A 12,489-nucleotide genomic window follows, 5' to 3' on the forward strand; every position below is an offset into this window, starting at 1 on the left:
CAGCAACATTGGCCTGAGGATTTATTTGCCATTCTGTTTGTGAGGGGCAGGTTTGGTAATAATTGTATCTTGCAGTAAAGCTATTTACATCAAGTACATCAACTGGGATTTGGTATTAAAACTGTAACTGAGTCTGTTCCTGTTAATGTTGTTTAATATAGACCACTAAATTGTTTAGAAGTAACTAAGTCACATAATACTTATGGTGTACACTGCGTCACCACTGGTGATTGCTGTGGAAACCTTATTGTCTTTTCTTTTCTACCACAGCAGTACATAATCATAGTGGGTTTGTTTTTTCAAGGATTATGGTCCATAGTACTTTCAAAGAAAAAGAAAAATTAACGACTGTCACTGAAGGCAGTTTAATTAAAGGAGAGTAAATTCCTCACTTTTCTGCATGGGAATAGGAGTGGGGCTGCATTTCAGATGTCACCACAGGACCACTCCAGCTTTTCTCTTCAGGCATGAGGACATGAAGTTACAGAACCAGGAGCACTTAGAGAAAAAAGGGCTGAAGTTTCTAGTAAGACCTGTGGGCCACCTGCTGTCCCAGAAATCAAGCCATTGAGCAGTAAAGGCTGTAACATCTTTAAATGTACGTTGATGGAGGTCTGATCTAGATGGGTTTGCATACAGTGAGGATCCAGACAACAGCAGCTTGTACAGAGGACATGATAGCACATGTGCAGCACACTGGTACCAACACGTGGAAAACTCACCTGCCCAGGAAGGCCATTGATGGCCACAATCATACCTAAGTTTATTTAAAGTAAATAAACATTGGTCTGCACCTTTATATTTGTTTTTCAATTAGGTCCAATGCTCGCCCTCCTGGGCAATCAGCCTGCCAGCCCTGCCGAGCCCTGCTGCTGGGGTCACGGGCATCTTTCCTGCCACAGAGCTGCTTGCTAGCAAACAGCCAGTGTATCAGAATAATGCCGCATGAGAATGACCACAAGCAAACAGCTGAGGGGCTTCCACAGTGGATGTCAAATGGTCATTTTATCAGCAAGACCGTTGGATTAAGACTTGGCTGCAGAGCTTTCTCTTCCTGGTACCACAGGCTGCTTGAGCACCAGAAGACTAACGTTCTCTGTGCTAGACCCTGTTTCAATAAAATCAACTACAATTATTTTAATGACTTTGTTAATGATTCACATATATCTTATATGTGTTATTTACTCAGCTTTCTTCATTACCTCACGGCCTACAGCGGAGATGCCGCTGAGGAGAACAATAATAATTGGCACCCATAGGAAAATGAGAAGTTTGAGCTGTGCAATTAAAGACCATTCTCTCCCCTTAAATTCTTAATTAATAAATGTGGGTATTTTAGATTTTTAAATCGCTGTGACTGTATCTTTATACATTCACCAGGAACTTGCATAAGGAAATGAAGTTCGGTATATAAATATTTGTCTGGAGTGGCACACCCTGTTGGTCTGAGAGGTGAGAGTTTCAGAGCTGAGCAGAGAAAGAGGATGAATGTAATCTGGTCCTGGGTCAGCTGGAGGTCTGGTATACTCCAGCTTCCAAACCAGAAAGGTGGGTCTCCTAGGTGTTATAAAAATGAGAAATTCTTGAAGTCTTGTTTGCAATAAGATGCTGTTAATTTTGGCAGAGCATACGGAGGTGAGGAATAGGCATTGCAGGGCTGATCCTGGTCCTGCAGAAGAGTGCATCCCTGCAGTGCCAGCAGCCCTCAGCCAGGATAAGCCAAGGTGAAGTAAGTGTCACGGTTCTGTCAGACACAATACCTTTAAAACAAGATGGAAAAGTAAAATGGCTGGTGCGAGGTCCCAAGGCGGATATGCCAAAAAGAAACTTGTGTGGATTTGGGACAATCCCTGGAGGATTTGATTTGCATAAAACCACACAGTCATTTTGGCAGCTTGTGACACGAATAATCCTGCTCCAGTATGTCCCATGCTCTTTTGGGGGTAAGTTAAGTAAGAAGAATTTTACTTTGTGTGTAAGAAAGCACTAAGGAACAAACTAATTATAGAAAATCCAGAGAGGGGAATTAGAGCATTCAGGGGCTTTAAGCTCTTTGAAACAAGCACAATGTATTTTCTATGGGCTTGTGCAGAGCACAGCTCAAAGGGTACTGAGCATAATCAAGGCATGTGAGAGGTTGTGCAAGAATATGTCAAACAACGTGATTAGATGTGCCAGCATCTGATACATCTACTTTCATAATACTTTGGCTCAGTTCTTTTCTGGAAAGAGGTGCTGGCAGGCAACCCTCTTTTAATTGCAATAACTTTTGTTGCTATGTGTTTGTCTCTGAGCTTTGGGTTTGGAAACAGAAACTACCTTGATGAAAAGAGTCATCATGGAAATAATTTTTGCTTGATAATTTTTATTTTAATGCCCATCTCTGCTAGAAGCACTGTGGAGACAAGTTTCTCAGAATATCTGTTACTGCTACGCCTGGGTAAATCTTACCAGTCACTGCATCTAATTAATATAGTCTGCTTCCCTGGCTCAGAAACATTAGTGAAGTAGCCTGTGTCCTTCGCAAAGAGCTTACCCTCACTGTCACCAGGTGTTTTTGCTGCTCACAACATCCTTTTTTTTCCCCCAGCCATGGGGTACTGATTCTGAAAAGATGAATACCACAGAAGCAGGGACTTAGATATAAGATGGCTGCGTAAGAGCTTTGTAAAAATGTAAACACTTGTGTGGATGAAATTGTACCTATTTCCATCCAATGTTCTAATGGGAAGGGAAAAGAAGTGAGCAAGCTCGTCTTTTCTCTGTGCCTCAGGAGTGGCTAAATCCTATATCTCCTAAATAAAAGGTTGGAAAACTCTGCTCAGCCCTAACAAAATGGGGTTTTGTCGACCTCATTTCCATGCAGAAATTACTGCCAGGATTAGGGTTTCTTTAAAAAAAAAAAGAAAGAAAGAAAGAAAGAATTTCTGAAAACTACTTTATTCAGCATGTACTAAAATATAAAAAGTTAATATAAAGTATTTGAATTTTCACTAAACTTGCTTAAAGGAATTCACTGGTTTCATACTGCCTAGGATTTTTAAGACTGTTCATGAGGATTTGTTACATTATTGCTGTGATTTTGTTTGTAAAATATAATCAGAGAATTATAGAACGTATACTCTCTGCATCTGAGGAGTTTTTGTCTGTATGGAATTATAATAACGGAGGGAAAAGCTCTTCATTTGTCAGCTTTAGCCCAAGGCATTGGGTCAATGACAGCTTCTAAAATTTAATTTTTAATAATTTCAAATAATGAAAAAGCTCTATTGATCTGAGTAAGAAAAGCATTTAATAGGTCTTCCTATGAAAAACAACCCAGCTGACTACAGTCTGTCTCTAGGTATTAAAAGCGTTAAGTAAAAGTTATGTTTAAAAGCAAATGAAGAATTTCTGACAGTGCTGGAGAACTGAACCAGTAAAAGCAAAGGAGAGTAGTTCTAGAAGCAACTGCAGGTGAAGTGGTTTTAGATGGGGTTGTTTCAATCCCAAAATTTCACAGCCGCCTGTTGATTCTGATGCAAAGAAACCAAATGAGGCTGAAAGAAATTCCCACTGAACACAAGAGAACAAGAGCTAAACAAACACTTGCTCATGTTTTTTCAGCGTTTGAATTTGTGAGGTCAAATCTGACTTAACATGAACATTTTCCCGTTTAGCTGGGGACGCACACCATTTTTCTTACTCGTCCCCTGGGCACCATGCAGCTTTTTCCCCCATTTTTTTTAAATTTGTAAAGAAGAGAGCAGTGCTGAACTGTGCAAAAGATGCTACCTCACCCTCACCCTGCTTTGCACAGGACACAAATGAAGCTCTAAAGAAAAGCTTCAGTGGACCACGTCCCTCCTGCTGCTGCTTGTCCTCAGACTGATGAGCAAGAGGGAGTTACTGCATGAAAGCTGGGGCTAAGTGGAGAAAAAGACTGATACAAAAAAAACAACCCCAGGGAATGGAGGACACTTGCCTTGTGTGTTTCAGCCACTGTCACAAAATTAAGTTCATTCTTCAAAGAAATTGAAGACCTTACCGCACCTTTTAAACTATTTTCTTTTTACTCGCAGAAATGTAAGAGTTGAATCTTGTCCTCACCCATACACATTTGGTTGCAGGCATAAGGGAAGAGCACTGAAAGGGCCTTTATTTCTCTGAGTGCAGCATCTGCTGCAGGCACCTTCAAGCTTGCATTTATGCACCTTGTATGGATGAGGAAACCTGCAGGAGCAGCAGTACGGTCAGCAGCACATTCTCTTCTGAAATTTATTCCCATTCTGATTATTCTTCCCAGTAAACATGTGTAGCTCTTACCACTTACCACCATGCTGGGTTTTTTGCCTTCCCCCCGCACTGCCCACCCCCCACCCCACCCCGCTACTGGTCAGAACAAATCTTTTCACTGCATCAGTTACAGTTTATCTGCTGGTGTTTCCATCCCAGTTTTGAGTTTGCTATTTTTGTTTCCTTTCAAAGTGTTAGCTTGCCTAAGTTCTGCTGCTAGTTAAACAGCAAAACTTCTTCAAGCTGTCTCCTTTACTAACATATGTATATAATCCCAGTTCTGTCTTCTCCGTTTTCCTTTTTCTCTTCACACTTAATGTTTGCCAGAGTTTCTCCTTACATTGTGAGGCTTGCGGGGCAGGGAACCTGACTGTTGAAATCTCTGAAGAACAGTCATGGCAAAGTGCCATAACACATTGTGTGCCGTACATATTAAATGCTGCTAAAAATTTGTCCATTCTTCTCAGCTTCTTTCTCATTTGCTTATGGGCTATGAATTACTTCACTGGTTTACCTGAATTATCATAATACTCCATGTTTTGCATACACACTTTATAAAATAATATGTATTCATGAAGTTCTTTGAGACCCTAGGGTAAAAGGTTACAATGACTTCCAAGTTATCACCATCAAATTATTGTTCGCTACATTTTGTGAAAATGCTCTGAGGTCTTAACAGATCAGTTGAAAGCAAGAGAGACTTAATTACTTACTACTGTCTTTATTTTCTGCCCTGAGATAAGAATAGGCTGGAATAAATTCATAATTGGTCCCTGTGGCTAACAGAGTGGCTTGTGGCTTTCTAGCAGGTACTCTCCATATTTACATTTCCAATTTCCTTACTAAAACGCCCTACCTTTATCGAGAAGGTTGGGACACTTGGAAAGTAAACTTCATGAAGTCCTCCTGGAGTGGTCTGTAATTGTCAGCAAATAATCCAGCATGACGGAGTGCATTGGCTAACACCCTCTTTCTGCATCCCCCTGTATATGCTTGGAGGGATACCAAACCAGTGCAAATTTTGTTTTCCCCCAAACCAATTTATTTGCAGGTTTTACAACAACCACATAGCACACAAAAGATGGCCAAAACTCCTGACCATGTGAACTGCACTCCTAAAATCTTCCCTATGGCCATGAGCCCCATTCCATGAATGCTGAGGGCAGAGGGAAGTTCTCTGCAGAGTGGGACCTCCTACCCATATCACCTGCTGCCAGGTTAAGGCAGGGTCCCATGGGTGCTGGTGCTCAGCCTCCTTGCTCAAGTATAGCCAGCTGGTTGCAGCCTGGGGACAGGCTGAGGAGTCACTCGTTGGCCACCGCAGCCCCGTAGCCCCGTGTAGCTTATGACACCGCTGGATTCAGCGCCAAGCTTTCCAAGCAAAACCCACCTGCTTATTTCAGTCTACATTTGGATGACTTTTTTCTTTATGAAAAAAAGGCTGTATTGTGACATGAGAAAATCAGCACCGAGAAAACACATATTTTCTTGTCCTGTACCCCATTATTACTAGATCCGCTATCTATTTTTTTGCAAGATTTTCCCCCTGCTACAGCTAAATAAGGCCCACATGGCAAATGGTTGTTGTACTACAGATGCGTACTAGGGGTCTGACTTCTTTTTTCATTCTTTCCATTCTGAGGCTATTCTCGCTGAAAGATTGCTTGGCCTGCAGTTTAACCTAACTCTGTTGTAAACATAAGGACTAGGAATTTCAGAGCTTTAGGAAGTGAGATAAACATGGGCATGCCCCTTTCCCTGATGACCATCCCACTGTTGCCAGTATCCCTCACACCCCTTGCTGCCTTCCACCTCTCCTCAATCCCCAGGCACTGCGTTGGGAAGATGTTTGGATACTTTTTGTTCATGGGGCAGAAATTCCCATGCTACCACTTGGGTCTCATCTTTGGCTGCAGAGTTTCTCTTCTTTAGACTTCTGTTTATTCTGCATCCTTGTTTAGACACTTATTTTATTCATTCAATAGCTGTATCATATGTGATTCCGGAGAAAGCCTGGCATATCTGTTTCACCCATCTATGCTTTATGATTTTGCCTATGGGGGTGAAAAAGAGATTTTAGTCAGCAGTTGTTTTTTACTGTGAATGGCACCCATCAGTAAACACTTGCTACGAATACAAAGATAAACTGATTTCCTTCCAAGGGAGACACCAAAAGCTGTAGATAGACAAACTGGGCATCCAACGATTAGAGAGGGGATGCAGACAAACAGAGAAGTCCAGCATACTATCCATAAGGCTATTACAGTATTTCTTCACTTATGCATTGTTCTTCTCTTTCCCCTCTCTTAGTCGCACTCTGTCAAGTTGTTAATGGCTGGCTTAAGTGTGCCATGTTAATGCCTTCCCTGCAGAGTACTGTTGGAGAGTAAAAATGTACTGATTACTGCATGGGTATGGAACAAAAGAGCTTTGAGTCCAGTGCTATGTCTCCAGTGGAGAGGAATGTGGAATACTACAGAGAATGGTACAAACTCTCTGCGAACCAAACTGTACAACGTTGAGGCAAGGGCACAACATTACTCTTGAACTCAACATCAGCTTATTAGCTAGAGTGTGAGGAGCAGGGCACAGTTTTACCTGTTTGATCTTGTGGTTGTGTAATCATAAGCATTACAGCTAATTGTTATTGATGGCTGATTTTAAAACATATTATTTCAGGGTTTCAGCTAGAAGTGTAAGATTGGAGAGGGATTTCTACCCAGATATTTTTAAAATTAATAAATCAATTACTCTCCTTGTACAGGCAATGAACCTTTTGTTCAAGTCAGTCCCTGATCTGTTGCCATGTCATATCGCTCTTGAAACACGATACTGCTGAAAGCAGCTGGTTCAGTCTCTTGTTCTTATTTAAAGAAGTAACAAGTTTCTTCTGTCTGGGAATTACTTGGGCATGTATTTACCTGGAGGTGTATTTGGGAAATACAAAATAATATTTGACCCAGAATACTTCCTAAAGTTGTTTTGTTTTTTGTTTCCACGCACACTTCTGAAATGAAGGCTGTGGCTGCCTCCCAGAGCGGCGCCCGCTTTGCCAACACAGGCAAGCGTAGGTTAGCATAGAGGTAAAAGTTTGATAAATCAGTTTATTTGTGATACTGTGAAATTGATGTAAACAAAAATATGCTCCTTGAAAATATTTTCCTTGAAAACCCGCCAAGATTTACCGAGTACATCTGTCTTGACAAAGCCCTTCAACTGAGATCAAATGAAACCGTACCTTGCAGCAGACAGCTGCAGCTATTTTAAAACGAAGTTAAACAAGCATGAAAAACCGGGGATGAAAAAAACCACCACGGGAAAAGTAATTAGCCTGCCACAGTGCGATCCGCAGCGACACAGGACATCAGAAAGCACGGGCAAAGACAGCGGTGCCTCCCCGGCGATGTGCCTGCCTGAACAGGCCGCGCCTCCCGAGTGACCGCCCGGCGCGCTGCGGCCCCACGGACGCGACTACAGTTGGCACCAGCCGGTCTCTTTCCCGCCACCCCCCTCAGAGGACCTCCCGCCCCGGCCCGCGCCCACGCCCGCCGCGGCAAGCGCCGCCCGGCAGCCCCCGCGCCGCTCCTCGGCCGTGCGCTGAGGGCCGGGCGTTGAGGGCCGCCCCTGAGGCACCCGCCAGAGCCCCGTCCCCGCAGCACCGCGTGCCGCCTCAGGGGCGAGCAGCAAGCCGCGGGTGCGCGGGAACGAGGGAGCGCGCCCCCGCCTCCGTGCCGCCGCCGGCCCGCGCACCGCCCCCCCCCCCTCCCCCGCCCCTCGCCCGCCCCTCGCCCGGCCCCTCCGCGCCGATTGGCCGGCGGCGCCCGGGCAGGTGCCGGTGCGCGGCGGGGGCGCGGCGGGAGCTGCCGCCGTCGGCACCGCAGCAGCACCCGGTGGCGCGTCCGGCGGTAGGGGAGGAGGAGGAGGAGGAGGAGGAGGAGGAGGCGGCGGCGGTGGTGGTGGTAGGAGGAGACGGCGACTGCAGGCTCTCGTCTTGCGCTGGCCGGTGTGGAGCGGCGAGCGGGAGCGGGGCACCTGTGCCCGGCGGCTCGGCGCAGGTGGCTGGCCGGGAGCCGGCGCGGGGCGGCCGCAGCCCCTTCCTTGCATGAGCGACGGGGCGCAGCCGCCGGCGGTGGTTCTGGCCGTGCCCCCCGCGCGGGGAAGGTCCTGCCCGCCTCCATTTTGGTGCAGCCCTCGCGTTTGGGCGAGGGTGAGTACGGCCGGGGGCGCGGCCGCCGTCCCCCGCGGGCAGGGGCTGGGGCTGGGGCGGGGGGGCTTCCGCAGCGCCGCCGCGGGGCCCGGCGCTGTGAGCGGGCCTGCGGCAGGGCTGTGGTTGCGGGGCCGCCCGCCGCAGCGCCCCGTCGGGGGGCGGCCGGCGCTCGGGCCGCCGCGGGCTGCCCCCTGCGCCCTGTGAGGGGCTGCGGGCGGGGCCGGGCGCCGGGTCCTGCGGCCGGTGGTGGCTGAGGGGCCGCCTCAGGGCCCTCAGCGGCCGAGGCGGGCCGCCCCCCCCGGCGACCTCGTGTGCTGAGGTGGGGGGCGGGGGCGACGGCGCTATGCGAGGCTTCTTTTAGTTACCGGACAGATGCCTGGTTAGCTTCGCAGTGTTCTGCTGACAGCGTGGTTATTCGAGCACTGTCACTGCGGTGCATTATTAATTATTCACATTATTACGGTTATGACTGGAGTGTGTTACTCCAGAGCAACTTCCCCGGGAGCACGGAGGGCTTCGGCGTGGCGCTGCCGCTGCCCCCGTTCCGCGGGAGCATCCCGCCGCTCCGTGCCTGTAATTTGTGCTTCAGACAGAAGCAGCGTGCGTTTTCCTAGTATCAAGGTCAGTTTATCGTAACTGCTGAGGAAAATACCATATGGCTCGGGCTGACTTTTCTTAGAGAATCTAATTAAGTAGGAGCGTGTGTTGTGCTGGGGTTTGTGTTGTGTTTTATGCGAATGTAACCAAATTAGATCGCAAAATGCCTTAGGGCGCGTGTGCATCCCCCCCTCAAGCATGTTTGCAGCGCTGTTAACTGTATCTAGTGATCTATTTTTGACAAATGGTGCTTATTCTTTTGGCCTTATACCTACCATTTTACTAAAATTTTTACCTTGCCTACCATTTCTGAAAATGCTGGTAGCTGTCTTGCTATGGAGCCTGGAGTTTGTTAGAATAGGCACAGCATGGATTTTGGCAATAAAAGCTTTTATGCGTTCTTCTGATAACCCTTTTCTGGAAGGCGAGAGAGAAAGGAGGGAAAGTTGGTTTAGTTCTCACTTCACCAAACATTTTTCTAACTTTGAGGGACCTGTCATCAAGCTGGACAGACAGGTTTTTATAGTTGCTTATTAATGGTGATAGCGGTTCCCTGTGAACTGTACTGGGATCACTGACTCTGTCCCTGCAGTTAAGTGTCAAATGGTGATGTTTGCTGTTTATTTCTAGCTTAAAAAAATGAACAGAGCTGTGTCAAAAGCAGAAGGTGCTGTACCTTGTATGCAGTCCCTCAGGCTATTGCCTTACCCATCGTTACTCAGGTACCAGATTGTATCGGAGCATATTTACTGATGCATTATGCCCAAGCATCCAAAAATGTACTCAGCAATTCTGTAGCCTTCCTGTGGAATTTGTCAGGTAACTTAGTACAATGTATATAGCAATTACAAACAGGAGAGTATAATTTTCAGCAGCTGTGATTCATTAATTGCTAGTGAGAATTCCATGCCAGTAGCCTCTACCAGGGTGAGGGATACTTACAGAGCACTGCCCCAGTGCCAGGACTTGCATCACTTGAATCAGCAGCAGGCTGAAGATGCAATATTGCCCTTTGATACAGGTTAATGCTTTCTAACAGACTGTCTTCATCTGAACCAGCGCTGTCTAGGAGTCATACAAGATCAAGAAAGCTAAGCTAAAACTTTTTAAGTTTTTTTCCTGGGTTTGTTTCCTGCTTTCACCCCAACTTGATGAATACAGCTTAGTGGGCTACGCCTGACTACTAAACCAGGTTTTTGGATTATATGGGGTATACCCAAGTGCACGAGCACAGTAGGAATTCACCTTTCCTGCTTAAAGTTGCAGTTAACAGAACACTTGATCAGCTCGTACTTAAAAAAAGGAAAAAAATCCCTGTGCATGAGTGATGCTGAAGAGGAGCTATATATACGAAATGCATTATTGTTCATAAACAGTACCCCGTATGAAAATGTGACTCCTTTCTATTGCTGCCAACGTTAATATGCCCTACTGTTATCAGACTGGAAACTGCTGTTTGGCAATGTAAACCATCTTAACTTGCCCTTGCAGAGTTGGACAAGCTGAAGGAAACTAGTTGCATATAGTTCCATGAAAGCCATCGGGACAATTTTTCTCTTTGAGAAAACCCTTTCATTTGTTTGAGTGGACTAATCCAGCCTTTCTGTGGAATGCTTTATTCACCTTCCTTTTGGAACCAGGTAGGTAATTTACTAGATAAATTCTTAGAGATAGTAAAGGCTTCTGGCTTACCTGTGAACCACTGACAGACAGAAAATAAACCAGGTCCATATTTCTTTTATTCAGAGATTTATAGCAGCTTAGTTTCAAAAGAAGGTTATTGGATTTAAGGGAGGAGGAAGATAGCCGCTGTATTTCAGCGTGGAGCAAAGCATGCCATACTGTTGCTCAGGTTACTAAAGAAACTTGGCCTTTATTTATAGCATAAACAGGGAACTTTGTAGAAGGGCTAAATACAGTGTAATTTGGTAAGTTTTCAAGCCATGGTCTAGTTTTGTGTATCTCTTTGTGAGACTGGGCAAAGATGCCTGTCTCCAAACTTTACATGAATTTACAGAAACCCAAGAGGAAGACCTCTTGCATGTGGCTGGCACACTAGTAGGTTCTGTCATTCATATGGTAAAGACTAGTGATTGTGACCTGTTTGCTATTTACCTTTCAAGTTGAAATGTGTTATCCTCTTTTATTATTATTATTTTAACAATCTTATAGAAAAATGCTGTGCTACATTTTTAAAAAAATGCATTTTCAGAAAGTAAACATCACGTGACATTTTATGTCCTGAAAATAAATAAATAAAGCACGCTGTAGTGGAAAGCAGTTTAATGAATTGCCTTGCAGCTTTAGCGTATATGAACAGAGTATAAGGATGCAGTTTGACTGGTCAAAAGCTAATATTGGCATTATTGCAATAATGGCAAATTTTTAGATCTTATGAAGAATATTCTGGGAACAGGAACACATTAGACTTCCAGTCCAATAAGTGTTGAACTTCAACAGCAGAGCACTTTTTTCTTTTTTTGAGAATGTTATCCTAACAAAAACCTTTATCTTGCAAATTTTTACTGACCCGTTAGTTCCTGAGCTGAGTAAAGGAAACAAGACCTCTTGTTACTTCCTATTACCTATTGATCAATTGATGATCATAAAAGAAAAATGAATATGGTGTTTGGTATTTAGATTACTGCAGTCATTACTATCTACTGATTGTTTTAAGATATAAAGCATTACCATAGGAAATTAATTTTGCATTCTTCAAGGCAAAGTACATCTCTAAATGAAATACTACCTATTGAAGTGGAGGAGCTAACTACTCTGGAGATTAATCTTGAAGATGAGACACTTTCTATGGCATTCTCTCAAGTTGACTCACGGTAATCAATTAAGTAGACTTCCGGAGTTTTTCTGGCGCTGGCTGGCAGGCGGGAAGGAAACTAGCCTGTCCTACTGCTGAAGACCTAAGCTCAAATTCTGCTCTGCAGCAGTTGCAAAAACCTTTTTTTCTGGATTCTTCCTTGCAACATATGCGGCTTACTGATGGAGAAGAATAAAACAGATTAATGCAGCCATAGTTTTTGGATCAAATCTGTTTGAAGGGTGCTAAGATTATTTACTGTAGGAAATGAGATGTAGTCTTGTCTTGTGATAGCAGTCTGAAGTATAGAGCCTCATTCAAATGCTATTAAAATCCATGGCATTCCCACTGGCTTTAATGAGTCTTGAAGCCAGGAAACAGCCTGAAATCTTTGGGTTTTTTTAATAACTAAACAATTCCTTCCCCCACACCCTCCATGTGACGGCTCCATGCAGAATAATACGTGGCTCTGCCGTTGTAAACCAACTTTCTGTTCTTGGAGGAAGGCAGTGCATAATCTGTTGTTTTCCTTCTGGAAAGGAAAGCAAGCAAAGCGTGTTTACAACTTGAAGAGTAAATTTTCTGTTCTGCTGTT

At 44.8% G+C, this 12,489-nt stretch overlaps 1 protein-coding gene across 5 annotated transcripts in view; it reads left to right on the forward strand.

Moving 5' to 3' along the window:
- The first annotated feature begins 8,215 nt into the window (after positions 1 to 8,215).
- MYRIP (myosin VIIA and Rab interacting protein) overlaps positions 8,216 to 12,489 on the forward strand; it is a 237,445-nt gene continuing 233,171 nt past the window's right edge. For all 5 annotated transcript variants that reach the window (XR_008747648.1, XM_055807057.1, XM_055807053.1 and 2 more), the window contains exon 1: positions 8,216 to 8,482. The gene's annotated coding sequence lies outside the window, so the exon portion shown is untranslated. The remainder of the gene's footprint in view (positions 8,483 to 12,489) is intronic.

Source organism: Falco peregrinus, chromosome 5, assembly GCF_023634155.1.
Source record: "Falco peregrinus isolate bFalPer1 chromosome 5, bFalPer1.pri, whole genome shotgun sequence".
Taxonomy (NCBI): Eukaryota; Metazoa; Chordata; class Aves; order Falconiformes; family Falconidae; genus Falco; species Falco peregrinus.